The sequence below is a fragment of the Rhincodon typus genome, chromosome 46, assembly GCF_021869965.1.
Source record: "Rhincodon typus isolate 14 chromosome 46, sRhiTyp1.1, whole genome shotgun sequence".
In the NCBI taxonomy this organism is placed as follows: domain Eukaryota; kingdom Metazoa; phylum Chordata; class Chondrichthyes; order Orectolobiformes; family Rhincodontidae; genus Rhincodon; species Rhincodon typus.
Genome location: NC_063377.1, coordinates 6,098,080 through 6,106,725, shown reverse-complemented (window position 1 = coordinate 6,106,725; position 8,646 = coordinate 6,098,080). Strand labels below are relative to the sequence as shown.

At 50.4% G+C, this 8,646-nt stretch overlaps 1 protein-coding gene across 1 annotated transcript in view; it reads right to left on the bottom strand.

The window, feature by feature from the left end:
• The window catches only part of prcc (proline rich mitotic checkpoint control factor), a 26,126-nt gene that overhangs the window by 15,697 nt on the left and 1,783 nt on the right, over nt 1-8,646 (bottom strand). The gene's annotated exons all lie outside the window — the stretch shown is intronic.

The window sequence follows — 8,646 nt, the reverse complement described above, 5'->3', positions numbered from 1 at the left end:
AGGGATCTGGGTGTCCTAGTGTATGCATTGTATGAGATTAGTCTCCAGATACAGAGGGATCTGGGTGAAGGAGTAAGTAAAGAGGTTAACAACACAACAAATTCTACAACAACTCTGATAAGGAAGTGGACCTTTAGACCGAACTTTACACAATCAGGATGAAACATCCACTGAAACAACAAATCCTGCGCGTGAAAACAATAGCAGTACTAACTGTCTCCAGCTTTGCAAGACGCCTGGAACAGATTAAAGAACTGTGTACATGACTTGAGGGGGAGGTTGGCGCGTGAAAGCAAATGTATATAACCTTTGAAATCGTCTGTAATAGCTGAGAAGTTTTGGTGAGGCCCCTTTGAAGTCCCTGCTTCTCCCAAAAGCTTTTGTTAATAAAGCTGTTTTTGACTCACTACAGAATTGTACTTGGTAATATTTTACCTACAACATGGGTGACCTAGTGCATGCATTGCCAGAGATTAGTCTCCAGATACAGAGGGATCTGGGTGACCTAGTGCATGCATTGCATGAGATTAGTCTCCAGACACAGCGAGCTGGTCGGATGTTATGGTTTACTGTGAGGGGGATTGAATGCTAGAGTAGGGAGATTATGCTTCACTTGTACAGGGCATTGGTGAGACCACATCTGGAGGAACGTGTACAGGACTGGTCTCCGTACTTACAGAAGGTTGACCAGACTAAAACCTGGAACGAGTGGATTTGTCTTTTGAGGAAAGGTTGGCCCTGTATCCGCTGGAGTTTTGAAAGTGATGGAATTGAAATTTTTTACGATCCTGAGGGGAGGTGGGCGTGGAAAGGGTAGTTCCTCTCGTGGGAGAAACTAGAACTAGGGGCTCGCTGTTTCAAAATAAGCTGGTGCCCATTTAAAACCGAGATGAGGAAACACTTTTCCTCTGGGAGAGCCAGAGTTTTAGAATTTCCTTCCTGAAAAGGCAGTGGATGCTGAAATGAACCTTTAAATATTTTTGATGGCAGAGGGAGATAGGTTCCTGATGACCGAGGCGGGTGAAAGATTGTCAAGGATATGCAGGAATGCAGAGTTCAGGTTAAAATCGAATCATACCGAACTGCAGAGAAGATTCGAGGGGCTGAGTGACCTCCTCTTGTTCCTGGTTTGTATTCCTCAGCCCTGCAGTGCCTCTGCTTTTCTGCATGGTTGTTGGTTTTTTGTGTCAGCACAACTGGGGCCAGCTAAAGCTCGTGGAACAGTTCCAGCTGTATCCTGGCTTCGGGGTGGAATCTGTTTCTCATTTTGCCGCCGCTGGTATTTATTTGCCGTCTCTCTCTCTCTCTCTCTCTGTGCCGATGTTGGAATTCACCCACCTCCCAGCGCCCCTGCAGGGCTAACACCACCCCACCCAGCAAACTGACGGAGGTGGAGAGGACAGTGGGTGGCACAGACAGCCTCCTGTCAATCCCTGGTTGGCCCCGGTGCCCACCATCTCCCCGCGATGCCACACGATTGGCCTGTGTGTCAGGAGAGGGGTCGTGTTCGGTGGAGGGGCAGCGGGGGTGGGGAGGGGGGGAGCTCTCGTTGTGGGATCTTGCTGTGCGCCGCTTGGCTCGCCCCTCCCACATCCCACCACCCCCAAGTGATGGGAGCGTAGACAGCCAAAGGTGGCCACTCCAGCGCCTCCTGGCGCATTCCACTGGGGGCGCGGCTTGGAACATCTTACAGCGGGAATGGTGCCGAACCAATGCAGGTTGGCTGTTGAGCCGAGATCGAGATAGTTCAATGTCACGCGGACAAGTTCAGAAAGTCGGGTGGGGGGTGTGGGAGGGGCGTGTGAATGAGGGCTCTGTCATTAAAGTGAGGCCCCAAAGCGGACATTGAAGGCTTCCAGTAAAAATCCCATACTGGGAGGAGTCAGACTGGTCCTGAGGATCTCCGTGGTGATGCTGGGTGATGGGATGCTGTGTGATAAATGGGCTTAATATCTTCGAAATAGAGGCGGATGGATTTGGGTCTGTTCTGCGAAGTTTTGTGTTTTTTTTCTCTGGAAGGTCAGAAAGTCAATTTGGAACAAGAGAAAGTTAATATAGGGGAGGGCGATGGCCTAGTGGTATTATTGCTGGGCTGTTAATCCAGATAATATTCTGGGATCCCAGGTTCAAATCCTGCCACTTCAGATACTGGAATTTGAATCCAAAAAATATCTGGGATTAATCATCTAACGATGATCGTGAATCCATTGTCAATTGTTGGTAAAAACCCATCTGGTTCACTAATGTCCTTTAGGGAAGGAAACTGCTATCCTTACCTGGTCTGGTCTACATGTGACTCCAGATCCACAGCAATGGGGTTGACTCTTAACTGCCCTCTGGGCAATTAGGGATGGACAATAAATGCTGGGGCCTAGCCAGTGACGTCCTTGTCCCCTGTATGAATAAAAAAAATTTAAAGACTTCACTCCCAAGAAAGGATGTGAATACAGTGTGTGGGAGAAACTGGGTCATGTTGACAGGCCAAACTGATTATACTGTTGGGGTTGTGACAGGCAGAGTAGATATATTGAGCGTTGGTCAGAGGGCAGAAGGTTTTGCTGCATCAGAGTTCAATTCAGAAAGGAAAACAGCTTCCCCTTGTAAGTCAGATCGGGGATACCCGTCCCTTACTTCATCAACAGAAGTGTGTTGGAGTTGCCAGGAGATGTTGGATATTATCCTTCAAGTTGTACAAAAGAGAAAGCTTAAAGTTTTGGGATGGTGAGAGGGTCATACCAGTGCACTCAGAAAGGAGTCACAAACAGTCTCAGAAGCCCGAGAAAAAGAGGCTGGTAAAGGATCATTAACGTGGGAGATTCTGGGATAGGAGTGTTTTTTTTTTGGGATTTTTCTCCACAAGGTTTATGGGGAGAGGACGGGAGAATGGGATTGAGAAACAGATCGGCCGTGATCGAATGGCAGAGTAGACTCGATGGGCCAAATGGACTCATTCTGCTCCTGGATCTTATGGATTGAGTCTCTGCCTTGAGAAGCAAGTAGAAACTTTGTTTTGATTCTTGCCTCCCAGGGGGACAAAAGGTTATCCTGAAGGTGGGGGTGAACAGGAATGTAGGGTTGAGGTTAAAATCCATAGAATACAATCCTATAGAATGGGGCAGTAGGCTCAAGGGCCAAATGGCCTACTCCTCCTCCTATTTTCTAGGTGCCACCTCTTCAATCAAATCCTCCAATGAGTTCCATTCTCTCCCTCACTTGCCATCCCCCACATACCCTGCAAATCCTTCTCTGTGTCGAATATTTCTCCATTCCTAAACCCCGCGCCCCTGTTGGAAGTTCCCACTCAATCTGGTCTCACCATCCTTTCAGGTAGAGAGTCCCAGTCTGTGTGCTATCGGGTCAAAATCCTGGAACTCCCTCCCCAATGGCACTGTGCGGGGTGTCCCTACACCAAAAGTGGGGGGTTCAAGATGGCAGCTCACCCGCACGTCCTCGGGGAGCGGGTGATAAATGTTTACAGACAGAGCCAGCCAGTTTCGAAACAGCGAATGGCAGAGCAGAACAACACAGAATTAGGAAGTTATCTTGAGGACCGTGCAAGTCATCATTCTTGAGAATTGGGAATGGATCAGAGGCTGGGCCCCTAATCTCAGTCGGCAGTCTGTTGCTGGGAGGGCGAGGCGAGGAGGGAGTGTGAGGGTAACCAGATGGAGGATAGAAAGTGAGTCCCCCCCCCCCGCCAATCCAACAGCTGCTTCGTCTACTGAGGGACAGCCCTAAGGGCTGCCTCTCTGCTAACCTTCACCGCGACAGATCTCACCAAACCCTAGGGAGGTGTCAACCACCAAACCTCACGAGCATAAGAGATAACAAGGTGTAGAGCTGGATGAACACAGCAGCATCAGAGCAGTATTTTCTGAAGAAGGATCGAAATTCAAAATGTCAGCCTTCGTGCTCCTCTGATGCTGCTTGGCCTGCTGTGTTCATCCAGCTCTACACCTTGTTGTCTCAGATTCTCCAGCATCTGCAGTTCCTACTATCTCTGAAACAACCTCACGAGCAAACTTTTTCTAATTCATTGATCGACAGAATGTGGGCAAGGCCTGGCATTTATTGCCCATCCCTAACTGTCCAGAGTCAAGGGTCAACCACACCGCTGTGGGTCTGGAGTCACATGTAGGCCCAGACCAGGTAAGGATGGCACTTTCCTTCCCTAAAGGGCATTAGTGAACCAGATGGGTCTCTCCAACAATCGATAATCAATTCATGGTCATCATTAGACTCTTAATTACCAGGTTTTTTTTAAAGTTTGAATTCAAATTTCACCATCTGCCGTAGTGGGATTCGAGCCCAGGTCCCAAGAACATTACCTGGGTCTCTGGATTAATAAGACCACTAGGCCATTGCCTCCCTGAAGGACAGAGTGGCAGAGTTAGTCAGCTCACAATCCCCCAGATGTCTGGTGTCGGGCCTAGCTCCCTGATGGATTTACGTTCCCTGTGCCAACATTAAGATGGGTAGCCAAGTGGTGGTTTGCAGACAAAATGCTGGCATTTGTGTAGCCCCTCTCGGGCCCCCACACCCCCCTCCCTAAAACCCGCATGCCTCCGAACGCAAGACGGCAAATGCGGTTGGAAAACCTCAGTGGAAGATGGGGATGCGGCTGGAATATCCCGGGGAATTCGTCACCAGGGTGACTGGAGGCTCGCGCGGGCCAAGAGGATAAACATGACTCCAGGCCCCACAGTGACGGGGTGGCCTCTTAACTGCCGTCTGATTTGGGCCCCCGAGCGAGGCACACAGTTCAAGGGGGCGATTAGGGACAGAGATGGGTAACAAATGATGGGTTCCCCAGTGACGCCCACGTCCCATGCCAGGACGTAAAGGGGTGAAGAGAAGGATATTAATTCGGACCGGGATTGGAGTACAGGAGCTGGATATCTTGCTGCAGTTGTGAGACCCCTGAAGTACTGTGAATGGCTTTGTCCTCCTTCTCCAAGGAATTGGGGGGTGGGTGGTGTTCTCTGGCTACAGCCGGAGTGCAACAAAGACTGATTCCTGGGGTGGCAGGACTGACATAGGGAGAGAGACTGGGTTGGTTAGGACTATAGTCACTGGGAGTTTAGAAGAATGAGGGGGGTGGGGGAGTTACTAATAGAAACCTATAACATTCTAACAGGACTAGACGGGGGGGGAGGAAAATCAGGAACGATGACTGGCAGGGGTTGGGGGGGTGACTCCAGAACCAGAGGGGGTCACAGTCTGTAGGAGATGGGGTGGGACTGAGACGGGGACAAATGTTTTCACCCAGAGAGTGGGGAGCCTGTGAGATTCTCTGCCACAGGAATGGGCGGCACGGTGCCTCAGTGGTTAGCAATACTGCCTCACGGTGCCAGGGACCCGTGTTCGATTCCACCCTTGGCTGACTGTCTGTGTGGAGTTTGCACATTCTCCCCCGTATCTGCGTTTCCTCCGGGTGCTCCAGTTTCCTCCCACAGTCCAAAGGTGTGCAGGTTAGGGTAGATTGGCCGTGCTAAATTGTCTGGAGTGTTCAGGGATTTGTAAGTTAGGTGGGGTATATGGGGATGGGTCTGGGTGAGATGCTCTAAGGGCCAGTGTGGACTTGTTGGGTCGAAGGGCCTGTTTCCACACTGTAGGGGTTCTATGGTGCTATGATCAGGAAGCGGGCCGGAACACTGAGTCGGATATAGATCTCAGGGCCAAAGGGACCAAAGCGGGGAGCAGGGGACCAAGTTGGATGATCGGCTGCGATCCTGTTGAAGAGCGGGGCGGGCTGGAGGGGCCGAATGGCCTCGTCCTGCACTAATTCTCAATGTTTCTATACTGTCCACGCCCCACTGATGGTTCTGCCAGTTGCACCTCCTCTATGCCCATTATCTATATCCCATGACCAGCTTATTTTGCCTTGCCCTCCTCGACCGCCTTCCCCACCCACCAGGCAGATCCCTCCACACCACGGTGCCACCATCCTCCCCCCCCCCCCCCCCACCCCACCCCAACCTCTCTCAGTTTTGACCGGCCCAGACCCTCAGCCTCCTCCCCAGCCTCCAACGAAGCTGTGGACTCGGGACATGAGGTTCGTCTCACTCTCTGCTTGGTCCCACAAAATAATCGGTCTCTGGGAAAATTTCCAAACCTCAGGACCAGCTCTGGCAAGTCACCCCTGCCCCTACCTGTGCCCCCACCTGTGCCCCCACCATGCCAACTCGGTGTTGGGAGATATGAACAGACCTGGTGCTGTTTCAGTCAGATTCGCTGATCGCTGTGCAAGCTCCTATCATTCAGCGTTGGCTCGGAGTTATACTGTCAGCTGTACCTCTTACTGCCAGTGCTGATTGTCACAGCAGGCAGTACCTTGTTTAGGGGGGTGTTTTAGGATGTGGGTGTCTCTAGCTGCATCCCTAATTGCACTCCTTGAGAAGGTGGGGGTGAGCTGCCGTCTTGAATCACTGTAGCTCCCTCAGTGTAGTGTCGGGACACTCCACACAGAGCCGTTAGGGAGGGACCTTCCAGGATTTTGACCCTGAAGGAACGGCCAATATACTTCCACATCGGGCTGTGGGGTGCTCGGAGGGGAACTTGCAGGGGGTTGGTGTTCCCCTGTACCTGCTGCCCCTTGTCCTTCCAGTGGGGTAGAGGTCCCGGGTTTGGAAAGTGCTGTCTAAGGAGCCTGTCTAATGTCCTTTAGGGAAGGAAACTGCCATCCTTACCTGGTCTGGCCTACATGTGACTCCAGACCCACAGCAATGTGGTTGACTCTTAACTACCCTCTGGGCAATTAGGGATGGGCAATAAATGCTGCCTGGTCAGCGAAGCCCTCATCCTGTCAATGAAGTAATAAATATTAGAATTGACTTTGTTATCACATGTACTCACATCGCAAGTCCAGGCTGACTTCAATTTCAAGTCAACGTCTCCTCAAATACTGCGACATCTGAGTAGTCAGTTGAGGGTGTGAGTGAGAAGGCTTACTGCAGTTCTGAGGAAGGGTCACCGGACCCAAAACGTTAACTCTGATTCTTTTTCTTCACAGATGCTGCCAGGCCTGCTGAGCTTTTCCAGCAACTTCTGTGTTTTTGTTACTGCCTTTAAGTTTTATTTAAGGCAAAATTGTTTTATTATTTAAGTGACTTACGCTGTGAGTGAAGTATGGCAGTGTGGTGTATACCCCCTGTGTTGCGTTTCTATTACTTCAAGTGTGTTTTAGCATCGATTATGTGGACCTCTGGATTATCCAGAATATTTGATCAGTCAGCACACTCCTGGTCCTGGCTAATAGAAGCTTTACTGGACTTTACCCATTCAAGTCCTTGAAGATCCTAGGAGTGACGATCACCAATGATCTGTCCTGGTCCACCCACACGTATGCAAGAAAGCACAACAACGTCTCTACTTCCTCAGGAGGCTAGGAAGTTCAGCAAGTCGGTAAAGACTCATACCAGTTTTTATAGGTGCATTGCAGAAAGCATTCTATCTGGATATGTCACAGTCTGGTATGGCAACTGCTCAGCCCAGGACTGTAAGAAACTGCAGAGAGATGTGAACACAGCCCAGCCCATTATGCAAGCCAACCCTCTATCCGTTGACACCATCTACACTTCCTGTTGCCTTGGGAAAGTGGCCAACATCATCAAACACCCTCCCAACCTGGTTATAATCTTTTCCAACCTCTTCCAGCGGGCACAAGATACAGAAGCTTAAACACATGGACCAACAGATTCAAGAATTCCCTGCTGTTATTAGACTTCTGAACGGAATTCTCAAATTTTAAATTTAATGTTGATCTCGCTCTTTGTGGACCTTCTCTGCATCGGTAACATTGTATTCCTCGCTCTGTTCTATCACCCTAATGCACTTTGTATGGTAGGATCTGCTTGTACTGCATGCAAAACAAAACTTTTCACTGTACCTAGGTACATGTGACAATCAAACCAAATCAGATCACGAATATATTGTAAATGGTGGTGGCCCCCAGCATTGGTCCCTATGGCAATCCCACGAGTAAATCCCCCTTAATCCTGAGCATCATTGGAGCTGAAGCCATCCAGGGAAGTCAAGAGCTTTCCGATACACTCTGAATTTGTGACTGTAACGGTGTGTAATGGGAAGATAACCAACAAGCCTGGCCTCGAAGCACCCAACTTTCTCGCACCGTATCTCCACACACAGTCTCTCACTGCAGGGGGTGCAGTTGGGACAAAGCCAGTGAAAACATTTTCGCAAAGAATATTCTTTTCATTAATCCATTGGAAGGATGTGGGTAAGGTTGGCAGCTGTTGCCCCGTCCTTAATTGCCCCTTGGGGCTGTTTCGGAGGGCAGTTAAGAATCAAACCCCATTGCTGTGTGGGGTCTGGAGTCACGTGTAGGCCCAGACCGTGTAAGGATGACAGATTTCCTTCCCCCCCACTGGTGACCCCCGATGGGGGGTTTTCCCCCCCCCCCCCCCCCCCCACCGAGTTGATGACGGTCGTCATGGTCACCACCCCCAAGATTAGCTTCCGATTCCAGATTCGATTCATTGAAATTAAATTTCATCCGCGACTCTGGGAGTGGGGTGGGGGGAGAATGGGGGCGCACTTCTGTGGAGAGTGAGGGGAGAATGGGGGACTCACTCCTGTGGAGAGTGAGGGGAGAATGGGGGGCCTCAGTCTCGCTGGGAGTCGGGG